Source organism: Pongo abelii, chromosome 2 (genome assembly GCF_028885655.2).
Source record: "Pongo abelii isolate AG06213 chromosome 2, NHGRI_mPonAbe1-v2.0_pri, whole genome shotgun sequence".
NCBI lineage: Eukaryota > Metazoa > Chordata > Mammalia > Primates > Hominidae > Pongo > Pongo abelii.
This window is the reverse complement of record NC_085928.1, coordinates 74,927,057-74,938,555: the sequence shown is the minus strand read 5'-3', so window position 1 is coordinate 74,938,555 and position 11,499 is coordinate 74,927,057. Positions and strand designations below refer to the sequence as shown.

At 37.0% G+C, this 11,499-nt stretch overlaps 1 long non-coding RNA gene across 1 annotated transcript; it reads right to left on the bottom strand.

The window, feature by feature from the left end:
- Positions 1 to 427: 427 nt before the first annotated feature.
- On the bottom strand, positions 428 to 10,304 carry LOC134761001 (uncharacterized). The gene is made up of 3 exons (XR_010139179.1): positions 10,183 to 10,304; positions 8,465 to 8,765; positions 428 to 5,311 (listed from the first exon to the last, which is right to left on the bottom strand). It is a non-coding gene; the product is annotated as an uncharacterized LOC134761001 (long non-coding RNA).
- Positions 10,305 to 11,499: the final 1,195 nt, after the last annotated feature.

The following is an 11,499-nucleotide window of genomic DNA, read 5'->3' as shown; positions in this document are numbered from 1 at the left end:
ACTCATTTAATAAGCAGGCATTGAGCTGCTATAACCTGCAGGGGACATGTCCTAGAGATAATGAGATCTTACTATTAAACACCTCTATAACTGAAATATTATTATACAACAATGTAGCAATATGGCTAGACATTTGGACATTAAAAAAATAATTCCAGACCTATCAAATTGTTTTGTTGAAGGCAACAGGCAACAAAAGATGTCTAAATATTTCAAATTTCAGAAAATATACTCCCCAGGTACCTTGATCTTAGACGTTATTGGGAAGCAAAAACATAACGAAAATTTAGAATCAAATAAATGTTGATAGTCATCATATAAAAAACATGGCAAGCATACCAACCTTTCAGTATCTGTACTCTCTCTATACCTTTCCTCCTGTTAATAATATAGTATTCTTATCCCTAAGAAAGCAACCTCACCTCCTCACAGGCTTTTTTCTACAATTAATGGATCTACTGCATGATTTCCAACAGCATGTAAACATGGTCTATATCACCCAACAAAAAAAAAGGTGTGTATATGTGGTGGTTGTGGGGGCGGGGGGATAGATTGCATTATTGTTTTCAAGTGTTCACTATTTCTTCATTTGTGCACATTACTATAGGCAGTGAAGTGTCTTACAGAAGGAGTGTACTTTTCTGCCCATTGACACTGGGCTTGCCATGTAACTTGATGTGGTCAATGGAATGTGTGTAAATGTGCAGTATGGCAAATTCAAGCTGAAGATTTGAGACATTGCATGGCATGGTTCTGTCTCTCACTTCTCTCTTCTATCAAAAGGATGTGTCCCAGATTGGGGGAGCTCTGTCAGCTTGTGTCCAGACATAAGGCACATGGTGCAGGGCATAGCTGACCTCTAACTACTGATATGGAATGTGATCAAGAAACAAACCAATTTTGTTTGAAGCTTTTAGTTGGTTTTTGTCACTGCAGTATAATCCCATCTAGCTCTACACATCCATGTTTCTCTGCTCTCTAAGCGGCTATCTCCACTTCTTCTCTTTCTATTCTCCCTCAATCCTCTAAAACCAGGCTTCTTTCCCACCACACTACTCCTTCCCTTTCCACTGAAACCACTCTTAACAGGGTGTCTTCCATATTTCCAACTCAAATGATCATCTCTATCTTCATCTCTTTTGACCTCTCAGCAGTATTTATCATTGTTGTCCACTCCCTCCTTCTTAAAATATTCCCTTCTCTTGATTTCTCACGATTTGCCTTCCATGTCACTGGCCATTACTTCTCAGTCACTTTTGCTAGTTCTCTCCCCTGTTTCAATCATTGAAGTGTGAATATACCAAGCTTTCCTTTAGTCTTCTTTTCTGTCCCTACATTCTTCAAACTCTACATTAATCCTCATCTAGACCTCTGTTTTAAATATAATATGTATAACAAGGACTCTCTAGCCCTGACCTCTTAATTTAGCCCCAAACTTATCTGTTTAACTAACTGCTTGACATCCTCATCTATGTGTCTATAGGCATTTCAGTCTTAACTTGGCCAAAATATGATTGTTGATTTTTCCTGTGTAGATCTGTCCCTCCCACAATCTTCCCCATCTCAGCAAATGGCATCACTATGTACGTAGTTGATTAAGACAAAGACTGAAATCAGGGTGATGGGGCTACAAGCCAAAAATTATCAAAGATTAACAACAAACCACCAAAAACTAGGGAAGAGGCATGGAACAAGTTCTTCCCCACAGCCTTCAGAAGTAACCAACCCTACTGATGCCTTTATCTTCTGGCCTCCAGAACTATGGAAGAACAAATTTCTGTTGTTTAAACCACCCAGTTTGTGGTACTTTGTTTTGGCAGCCCTGGAAATCTAATACAAGCCCCTGTTCTGCCAAGTTGGTAGGAGGTGGAATTTCAACCCTTAGGGACATTTCCACCCCTCCCTCATCATGCTCTGGAGATGTCTTTAGACTCCAGTATAAAAACCAGGCCAAGCCAGGGGGCTGACTCCAGGGAAGTGAGCCTAGAAAAAAGGGTCACCTTTGACCAGCTTACCTAGGGATCCCAGTCTGGACACACCACCATTCTCTTTCCAGATCCTGCTACCTGGCATGCTGCCAAGCTTTATGGTTCTGGTCTCCGATACACTTGGGACCTATCATGTCATTCTCTGACCCACTTCTACTTTAGGGAATTTCTCATGTCTCTCCCTCTTCTGCCTCCCCTTCCTCAATAACAATCACAAAAGGCAACTAGAAAAATTATTTTCAAGCAGCTTCTACTTTAAGTTTGATAAATGCCCTTGACATGAAGAACACAAAAGATCTGGCCACCTTCAGAAAAAAAGAGGCCAAGATTTGTGAATATCACATATACAGTGATTCTCATTCTTTCTGTCTGATTCTTTTCTTTCTCATTCTTTGTCACTCTGATTCTTTCACATCAGCCAAAATAAAACAAACTAATCTCTTAATAATTTATTCTGTCAAAGTAGGGATGTCTATCTAGGTAAGGCTTACCTGATAACAACTTCATAATACACAGATGGTATCATGTACCAAGACCGTCACCCTGTGATATGCTCATAACCAGGATCTGTCTCATAATCAGCATAGCAACCTAGCCACAACACAGAATAATCTTCAAAGGATTCAACAAGCTGCAGAGCAGAAAGAGTTCAAGTTGTTTCTAGAGATCCAGTCACTTCTTCCATCACTACCCATGCTGTTTCTTCCTCCTCACAGCCTTGTTTTTGAAATTTTAGCCAATTTTGAAATTTTAACCGATTAAAAGAGGTCAAATACCATGCCCTACATTAGCAAGCTTTCTCTGGTGTTTGTCTTCTCTGCTCACAGGAACTCCCTATTTACTGTACATTTCAAACCCCCTCTGTTTCAGGAAATAAATTGGTGTCTGATGGTACACTCATTATAGTGCTGTTGTTTCTGAGAATAAGGTCCTCCAAGGTAATTAAATAAGAGCTGGGAAGCTTTCTTATGAAACAAACAGCCTACTGCTGCTTCTGCTGATAAATAACAATTTTCTCAATAAAATGATATTGTATGGATGCTGCAAGTTGGGTTCTTGTCATGCTCATCAGTGAGCTCCTAAATGAGTCTAGATTTCCCCTCTTCACATAGGTACATGGCATTAATGGTTACAAAAAAAGGGAAGATGTATGCACTGTTCTTCTCATAAAGGAAAAAATCTATTGGATGGGAGCTTAATGTATGTTTCTTGGTAGTATCACCAGTAGATGCACTATAACTACCAAGAAGGAGGTGGCCAGTTATATTTTATGGTTCTCCTTTCCAATTCTAATAAGGAAGCATGTAATACTCACAAAGTACATATTGCATTGTTTCACTGGAAGGCATTTATGAATGGATAAACTGGGTAATGAAAATTACTGGAAACTTGCATATTTTCCCACACAGACTTTTTATAGTAGGCATACGTAATCTGCCTTTCAATCCCTCATCTTGCAGCAATGAGCTGCAGGAAATTTGAATACTATTCCTACTGTGCAGAAATAAAAGGAGGAATAAATTCTGATGATTCCATAATAGCTGGAGCTGAAAAGTCACAGCATTTTCCATTTAAGGGGTCCACATATTAGATCCAAACTGCTCAAGAAGTTTTAAGGTTTTCAAAATCTGTCATCCTCAGAGTTAAGATGAAATTCAACTTCTCTTGGTTTGGGGGTGGTCAGTTAAGGTAACATATCACTAGAAGAATTGGGATTCATGATTTCCAAAGAAGTATTAAAGACTATAAAGAGCTTTTAAATTAAAATATCAAGAATTATAAAAGGAGTTTTTAATCATCAAGTTCTCTCCAAGGTATAAAAAACACATTATGGAATGATGAATTTTCATACTCAACTGAAGATATATTCTGAGATGTTTTCTTCTCTATGGTTGAAGCTTTACACATAACAAACCAATTAGAATAAAAGAAAATATTAAGCTCTTCTGACAACATCAGGAACATTAATAATAAATGTAGATTTCAGTTCAGACTATTCTCTTCAAAATAATGGTTTCAGTTATTTGAGACTGTTTGCTACATGAACACAGCCTATATTTACTGCAAAGCAATGATCCATAATTAAGCTTTAACTTTCCACGTGCCTAGATATGAGTCCATTTTTAGTGATATTGATAAGATCTATGATGCATCACTACTTTTGGAAAATGTTGCTGATTCTAAAGATATTAGCACTGGATGCTATCTTTGAAATGATGCAGCGTTGAGCAGTACTAATGCAGCTTAACTGTTGGTGAAATTGCCAAAGCATTAGCATGTCTAATGATTCCCTCTATCTCTCAAGTTAATATCCCGCAGAGAGCAGAGCTCATAGTCTTCTGTACTGGAGAGACACAATGTCATCCAGAGGGCAAAAACCAGCTTATAAATCCTTATAAACCCTTCCTTCCTTCCCCATTCTATAGATGTGTAAATTGAGGCTCAAAACTATTAAGTAATTTCCTGTAGTCATTGATAAGTGGCAGAATCAGGATCAGAATCGAGGTTTGTCTTTTAATGAAAGTATTAAACTATTGGTATTAGACTACTGCAAGCCTCCTCCTGTATTTCATGTCATTCTATGCAATGCTGCAGATGGAGTGGTAATACACATGAGAGGTAAAATTGTAAAGAAGCATAGTTCATCCTTTCTGTGTCCCCAGGCCACTTTCAGATTCTCCCAGCCTTGATACTTACCTTCCTTTTTGTCTACTTCTCTTCCTCCCATCCAATGAACTCTACGAAATAATATGACACCTGTCATTTATGAATTAGCATGAATTTCCATCAATAATCCAGATTTTTGAGCTGCAAAGGACGATAGAAACCATTTCTGAACCCAGTCATTTTACACATGTGGAGACCTAGCCACAGAAAGGTTAAGGGACTTACCTGAGTTCACAGAGCTAATGATGTACATACAGAACAGAAGCAAAAATTCTGTTTCGTGACTCCCAACTCACAGTTCTATTCATTATACCTTCACAAAGGTGTTTTTTTTTATTTCAGAGGAATGTTCTGACCTCAAAGAAATTTTACACATCAAGGAGTAAAGAGAAAACATACTGAAAAACAGGAGCCCTGCATGAACCCCTTAAACCATATTTGTTGGTGGCTGCCCACTCTCTTCTTGTGTAAGACCAGTCCTGCTGAAGGAAGCCACTGGTGAGCATTGTGATCACCTCTCTCCTGACAGCAGTATGCAGAATATCCTCCCTTCCAGACCTTTTTCCTTTTAAAACAGCAAGCATTGCATCTCTCTGTTCTTCTCCCCCACAGGAATCAATGCAATCATTGTGTTAAGGCCCCATGGGAAGCTACCACTGTGTTAAAAATAAAAATAAAAAACAATAAAATTTCAAATTGATCATTTCTAGTTACTAAAAGAAGAAAATAATAGACTTTCCCTTCCTGATTATGTTCATTACCATAGATTTCAATTTGTCTCAAATTACAAGGAAAAGTAGATTGAAATCTATAGCTAGATCCCCAGGTGTAACATTTCATTTTTTAAAATCAATATGAAATGGAAGCATTTTACAGTAAGTATTTTTGGCTCCAGCTCTAAAGTACTAAGGCTATTATGATGCATTTAGTCATCCAGATAGTTGATCATATTCAGCCTATACTTGTTTTCACTCTCAATCCTTCTGTCCTGCATAAACATGAGGCTCTGAATGTCAGTGGTTTTTGAGAGCTTCTTCCCTGTCAAAATAGCTGTGTATAGTTTGCTTGGGCAGGTATTTTTGGTGTTTTTCTGTGTCTGTATCTACAACCACCAGTGAAGGTGGAGGATGAGGCAGATCATCTGGACACTTATGGAAAAAGATGGCTAGAAAACAGGGAAGCTTCAAGGGCCTGACTATTCAGATCAACCAGCCTCATCATTTTAGTTTTATGTTGTAAGTGTTCAGTTTCTGAAACAATGTACAGTGTTATATGAAAGTCAGAGCTAGAAGGAACCAAGTAAGCAGCTAATTCAACCTCCTCATTTTACAAATGACACCTCTAAGGCCGAGAGAAAGGAAGCAATTTGGCCTATATCATAACCTAAGTTGCAGAGCTGAGACTCAGAATTATAAGATTTCCTAATATTGATATTTTAGTTTGCATTTCCCCAAAAGCAGAGCCTGAGAAAAGGGGTTGGGTGCAGGTGGTTTATTTTAGAAGTAATCATAAGAAATGGGAGCAATAAAGCAGGAAGATGAGGCCAGAAAGAAGAGAAAAATAGATGCAACATTGATTTGGTTATCACTATGGGAAACTAGGGCCAAATCCCACTATGGACCCACTGGAATCATACACCACATACATCAGCAATGTGCCTTCACAGGATGGAAGCCCACAACACTTAACCACTCATTCCATTAGAGGGTTGTTCCCACAGGCTTTAACTTCCCCGAGTTTTCAGGCTATGACTAAGCAAGCCTAGTGACTTTAGAAAAAGCCTAAGGACAGAAAAGCAGAGAGACACAGCCTGGTACTTGAGTTAGGGTACTTTAAGCAACTCTCCATCACAGGTGCAGCTGAAATCAGGTGGAACAAGAGGTTGTGTCATAGGCCACAAAGAATCTACTACAAGTGATTTTTAAACTATGTTGCCTACAACTTTGGGGTTGTTCTGCAAAAAGGCTCCAGAGAGGCCTGAGAAAGGACCTAGTGTATTAGGGTTCTCAAGAGAAAAAAAACCAATAGGATATTTATATATACATGAGGGGATTACTAAGAGAATTGGCTCAGGCAATTATGGAGGCTGAGAAGACCCATGATAAGCTGTCTGCAACATGGAAAACCAGGGAAACTGGTGATATAATTCAGTGTGAGAACCTGGGGCAGGGGTAGGCGCTGCTGGTGTTGGAGTCTGAAGGCCCAAGAACCTGGAGCTCTGAAGCCCAAGGGTAGGAGAAATATGGATATCCCAGTTCCAGAAGAGACAGTGAACTTGCCTTTCCTCTACCTTTTTGTTCTATCCTGGCCCTTGATTGGATAATGCCTACCCACATTAATGAGGGGGATCATCTATACTCAATCTACCTATTCAAATAGTAATATTTTCTGGTAACACACACATCCAGAAATAATGCTTATTCAGATATCTAGGCATCATATGGCCCAGTCAACTTGACACATAAAATTAACAATCACAAGTCCCTCCCTTGTCAAGCTGGTACTCATATGTATCTCCTTACACCATACTTATTCTCCAATTAAAGATAACAAGATCCTAATTCCACCTAGCAGGATGCAACTATCCTGCAAACAAACAAAAATGAACAAATCCCTTCCCTGAGGATATAAAGTCCATGAGTGATATTTACTCTTCTCCTGATATCCCATAACTTAAATACTATGAGGAAAATACTTATACATACTTACATAAGTCAGTAAAGGGAAGAAAACAAAGGTATTTCCTTCATATATGTATATATACACACAAATTTACTTATAAAAAAATAGGAGGAAATATTCATGATGATTATAGCCCTTGTTTTTCTAACTGGTCATGTGGTTGTAGCTGGTATTTATAACTACCTTCTTATACTACCCATTCTGTGTTTCCTTTGCCTTCAGTAAACATCTCATTTGGTCTTGGCTCTTTACCTAGCAAGGTGACCCAAACCATCATTCCTGAAGGGTCTAGGCCATTTGTAGTCCTGCCTGGATTGAATTGTAGTTTTCCATTGACCTTAATTACAGGGTATGGTAATACTAAGATATGCCCCATGAGATATCCTGTATTCTAGACATATGCTTCTTTACCTCCATTATGGAGTGGTTATCCAATTTCCCTTTGATCGCCTGAATCAATCATCCTCGTAGAACACCCAGAAATAATATTTTATCAGCTATCTGGGTATCTTTTAACCTAGTAACGTTGTCATATAAAATTAACTATCACACCCCGGAAGAGCCGCATGGTAAAATTTTAGGACTTCTATATCTTCCTCATTCAGAACAGACCTACATTTATCTGTCTTATATGTTAGAGGTGCTCTATGAGATATCATTTGTAGGGGGATGGGGGCATACTTGTGTATTAGTCATGATTCTTTAGTTTTAAGTGTACAAACCAAATAGAACTAGCTTGAGCAAAGAAAAAATGTTCACATAACTGAGAAATCAACGGCTAATCAGGGACTTTAGGCACAATGGGATTAAAGGTTCACACAAAGTTGTCTGGGCTTTCTCTTATCTATGTGTCAGTCTTATTCTGTCCTACTCTAGGGGCACTTTTTCTGCAAAGAGACAGAAAGTGGCTGCCAATAGCTCCAGGTTATATTATACTAGCTTAGCAATGCCATCAGAAAATGAGAGCTTCTTCCTTCTAGGTTTTATATAATCATAGCAAATGACTGAAATATCCTGCTTAGTTTATCTAACCACCCTCTTGAACCAATTGCCATTGGCTTGGACAGCTATTCTAAAACTTTAGCATGCATCAACATCACCTCAAAGGCTTATCAAAAAATGCTCACCGTGCCCTACTCCCGGAGTTTCTTATTTGGTAGGTCTGGGATAGCTCCCCAAAATATGTGCTTTTCAGATGATATTCAAACTGCTGCTCCAGTGACCATACTTTGTGTACCACTGGCTATAATGAGGAGGTACTCATAATCAAATCAAGTCACAGGGCCAGGCCAGATTCTAAGGAGATGGAGTGTGTTTCAGAGGAATAGATTCCATTTCCTAATTGGAAGAGCGGCAAATAATCTGTGGCCATCTTTAATCTACGACAGGAGACATGGTGAAAAGGACCAACATAAGTGTAATTGCCTCCTAGAAGGGAAGGGAAAAGAGAACAAAGAATTTTCCAGAAACGATAGAACACATTAACCCATATATTCAAGAAGTGCTACAGATTCCCAGAACAATCAATACATGAAAAAACTCATCTAGGCACATCTTGGCAAAACTAATTTTAAAAAAGCAAGGGAAAAATCTTAAGCCCTGCTAAAGAAAGATGACATTATTTTCAGAGAAACAACAATAACATTAACAGGTTACTTCTCAAAATAAGTAATAGGATCGAAGAAAAAGTGGGATGACATATTTGACATGCTACAATAAAGAAACTTACAACATAGAATTTAATTCAGAGCAAGTTATTCTTCAAATATTAAAGCAACTTTAAAACATTTTAGATAGTGAAAAAATATGGTGGATGGAGATAAAGGTGTGTTCAGAAGAAAATGTTTAGACTTACAATTCATTTATTTGAAAAGAAGAATGACTGAACGTTAATGATTTAAGATTTATCTCAAGAAATTAGAAAAACAGCCAACAAAACCCAAAGAACGTATGAGGAAGGCAACAATAAAGGTAAGAGCAAATATTAATGGAATAAAACAAAACATTCAATAGAAAAATCAATAGCACCAAATAATGGTTCTTTACAACAATGAATAACTTTTATAAGCACCTAACAAAGCTGATTAAGAAAAAAGTGATAGCATGAATTTTAAACATCAATAATTAAAAAGGGAATGTCACTAAAGACATTATAAATGTTAAAAAGATAACAGGAACATATCAGGAGCAACTCTATGACAATAAATTTGAAAGTTTAAATGAAATAGACTAATTTCTAGAACGATGAAACCCACAAAAACCAACAAAAAAAAGAAACAAAAAGTCTACATAATTCCCTATTTGCCCAATAATTGAATTCATACTTTATAAAGCTTCCCACAATAAAATATACAGGCTCATGTTGGCCTTTCTGTTGAAATTTTATAAACATTTAATGAAGAAACTATACTAACTTTACACAAATCTTTGTAGATTTTAGAAAAAGAGAGAAAAAATACAAACTCACTTTATCAGAACAACATAACATTGTCCCAAAATCTGACCAAAAAAATTACAAGAAAGGGAAATTACTAGTCAATCTCTGTCAAGAACATATATGTATGTATCTTAGGAAAATATTAAGAAATTGAATCCAGCAATTCACAAAAAGGCTAATCCATCATGATCCAGCTGAGTTGCTTCTAGAAATGCAAGATTGGTTTAGCTATCAAGATATTAATCCAGGGCCAGCCATGATGGTTCATGTGTATAATCTCAGAACTTTGGGAGGCCAAGGTGGGACGATCACTTAAGGTCAGAAGTTTGAGATCAGCCTCAGCAACATAGCAAGACCTCATTTCTACAAAAAAATGTTAAAAAATCAACCATTTGTGGTGGTACATACCTGTAGTCCCAGCTATTCAGAAAATTGAGGCAGGAGGATAGCTTGAGTCCAGGAGTTTGAGATCACAGTGAGTTATGGTCATGACACTGCACTCCAGCCTGGGCAACAGAGTGAGATCCTGTCACTTAAAAAAAATCCATAAAATTTACCAATTAACAAAATGGAAAAAAATGTATAATCACCTCAATAAATGCAGTAAAAGCACTCATAAAATGTAATATCTATGTAAGAAAAAACTCAAATACTAAGAATAAAAGGGAACATCCTTAATCTGACAAATCTTATCTACAAAAATAGAAGGGACTACAATAAACATTATGCTCGTGAAATATTAAAAGCTTTTTCTCTAAAATCAGCAATGAGATAAATATCTCTACTATTACAATTTCTACCACCATTAAACTGTACATGTTAGCTAGTGCAATAAGGCAAGGAAAAGAAGGTATAGTCATTGAAAAGGAAGAAATAAAACTGTTACTTGCAGATGACATGATCATGTATGTAGAAAGTCCAAATGTATCTGTACATTTTTAATACTAATATGTGAATTCAGAAAGTTCACTGGAAACAAGATTAGCATTAAAAAAATCTATTGCACTTTCATGTATGAGAAAAAATACTATTAGAGAAAGAATTGTTTTAAAAAGACCACTTACCTAGTGGCTCAAAAAATCAAGTATTTAGAAATAAATCTATTAAAAGATAAGCAAAAATGCCAAACCCAAAACTACAAAACACTTATATGGCAAAGGGATATCCAACTCCAACTCCCTCTAGGCATCCTATCTGCCCTACCTAAGGGGAGGAAAAGGGACTGAGTAGCACTTGTGAAGATTACAGTGCAAGGAAACAGGCTCACTAAATGTTTGCAACTTAATTATAGAACTACAGAATAATACTTCCCTGATTTCTACACCTTATTACCATATCACTAAAGGCCTATTCAACAGAGTTTCTTTTCTCCAGTGCACCATGTCCAATTTTCAACAAAAAAATTACAAGATATATTAAAAAGTACAGTCTGAAGAGACAGAGGAAACATCAGATCCAAACTCAGATATGGCAGATACTTTGAACTAAAAATTTTTTTAAATTGTGATTAATATGCTAAGAGTTCTAGTGTTAAAAAAATAGACAACATGCAAGGATATATGATTAATGTATGCAGAGAGATGGCATTCTAAGAAAAAAATAAAAAATAAATGCTAGATATCAAAAACACTGTAATAGAAATGAAAAATGCCTTTCATGAGCTCATTAGTAGACTGGACATGGTTAAGGAAAGATTCTCTGAGCTTGAGGATGTCTCAGTGGAAA